The sequence below is a fragment of the Cannabis sativa genome, chromosome 2, assembly GCF_029168945.1.
Source record: "Cannabis sativa cultivar Pink pepper isolate KNU-18-1 chromosome 2, ASM2916894v1, whole genome shotgun sequence".
Lineage (NCBI taxonomy): Eukaryota > Viridiplantae > Streptophyta > Magnoliopsida > Rosales > Cannabaceae > Cannabis > Cannabis sativa.
The window spans coordinates 86,353,513-86,355,847 of NC_083602.1; the positions used below are offsets into that span (position 1 = coordinate 86,353,513).

Genomic DNA, 2,335 nt, shown 5'->3' on the forward strand with positions numbered 1-2,335 from the left:
GATTCAACATTATTTAGTAAAAAGTCCCTGTGGAGACGAACTTTGATTTACTTATCATTGTATTACTTGTTTGTGATTGTGTACACTTGCGCAATTATAAAGCAATATAATTTTCACAACAAGTTTTTGGCGCCGTTGCCGGGGACTTTAAGTTCTAAATTTTGTTTTATCAACTAATTGACATTCTAAGAATTTTTGTGCTTTTAATCTTGCTGGTTTGTCTTTGAAATCTCAGGTATCTATAGTGTATGAACCAACAAGAGGATTTTGAACTTGCTCCTATTGACCCCGAGATTGAACGTACATTCCGAAGAAGAAGAAGGGTTCAAAAGGCTAAGGGCCGAGACATCATGGCTGAGAATTTTGATGATGATGGGGTTGCTCAACAAGTTGTTAATCCCATCATATTGGCAGATGATCGAGCAAGGGCTATAAGGGAGTATGCAGCCCCCATGTTTAATGAGCTCAATCCAGGCATTGTGAGGCCTGAAATACAAGCACCGCAGTTTGAGCTCAAGCCAGTGATGTTTCAAATGCTCCAAACCGTGGGGCAATTCAGCGGGATGCCAACTGAAGATCCTCACCTCCATCTCCGTTCATTCCTGGAGGTGAGTGATTCTTTCAAGATCCAAGGAGTGAGTGAAGAGGTGTTAAGGTTGAAGCTATTCCCATTCTCACTACGAGACCGAGCTAGATCATGGCTCAACACTTTGCCGCCTGATTCTGTGACCAATTGGAATGACCTTGCTGAGAAGTTCCTGAGGAAATACTTTCCTCCTACTAGAAATGCAAAATTCAGAAGTGAGATCATGTCTTTTCAGCAACTTGAAGATGAGTCCACAAGTGATGCGTGGGAGAGGTTTAAGGAACTTTTGCGAAAGTGTCCACATCATGGCATTCCACATTGTATTCAGATGGAGACTTTTTATAATGGTTTGAATGCAGCTTCTCGAATGGTGTTAGATGCATCGGCCAATGGTGCTATTTTGTCGAAGTCTTACAATGAAGCATTTGAGATTTTGGAGACCATTGCAAGTAACAACTATCAATGGTCCAACACTAGAGCTCCAACAAGTAGAAAAGTGGCGGGAGTCCTTGAGGTGGATGCAATAACAGCTTTGACAGCTCAAATGGCTTCCATGACGAATGTTTTGAAGAATTTGAGTATTGGGAACATATAATATGCTCTATATAAGTCGGAGAGTGCAATTCCAAGTTCTAAGAGTGGATTCAACAAGGAATTAATAAGTTAGGGATTTACTTGGTAAATCGGTTCAACTTATTGGAAGCTCAGCATATAGATCCATGGTCCCCATTCTAGTTGAGACTATACTGCATTCAAAAGATTAGAATTGGAAAAATGGCATTTTTGGAGAAATAGAAATAAAATTGAGGAAACTGCAAAATTCCAGTGAGGCCCATACACACCATGGCCGGCCACCCTTTGCTTGTTTCCCAATTATTATTTTCAATTTAAATTGTCATGTAATTGCTAATCAAAGCCTAGCATAAATAGGAAAGTGGTGGATCACACTAAATAAGACAATTATTCAATTACACAGTAAAAAGAGGAAATTGTTTATTTGGAAAGTTGTGCTCTTCCCTTTTCCTATTTATAGTCGCCCCCTCTCTCTACTCTTGGAGCTTTTGCTTTGCATTGCTATACACGAAATCAAGAGAGAAAAACAAGAGAGAATTTTGAAAATCCTAGTGAGAGAGAAGTGCCCACACACATCACTCAGTACCTCATCATAGTTTGGAAGACTGTGAAGGATCACATCCAACTAAAGAATTTTCGGGCTCAGATCTTGATTATACTCTGCTACAGACAGGAATCAAGGGTTAGAGATCTGAGTGGAAGGAGACACTTAATTCTGCTGCCATCACTGTAGATTATTCTTAACTTTTATGTGTTTAGTTCATCATTTTAGAAGTTCAATTTTAAGTTGTTAAATCAATATACTTGTGAGTAGATCTAAGTTCCTGGTAAAATATGTTTCCAACAACTGGTATCAGAGCCATGGTAATTGATTTGCTTGCAAGAAATTTGGACTTAAAACGGTTTATTTGTGATTTGGATGGTTTCATGATGTGTCATATTGATGTTTGATTGATGTTTGTGAATTCTGGAAAAAAAATTGATTGTCTGTATCTGGAATTATTTTTATTGGATAGTTTGGAAAATTCTAAGCAATTTACTTTTTTACAGAACTCGATTTCGATTTAATTTGAATTAGTTATGAATTTTGGAAAATCGAAAAAATCGAGGTGGTGATCACCCACCCCACGCGCGCGGAAGGGCTGCTGGTAGTCTCCCAGCGTCGAGTTTTCTCGG

At 38.8% G+C, this 2,335-nt stretch overlaps 1 non-coding gene across 1 annotated transcript; it reads right to left on the reverse strand.

Moving 5' to 3' along the window:
• Nucleotides 1-791: 791 nt before the first annotated feature.
• Nucleotides 792-898, reverse strand: LOC133035209 (small nucleolar RNA R71). Its single transcript, XR_009686489.1, has one exon. It is a non-coding gene; the product is annotated as a small nucleolar RNA R71 (small nucleolar RNA).
• Between the last annotated feature and the right edge of the window lie 1,437 nt (nucleotides 899-2,335).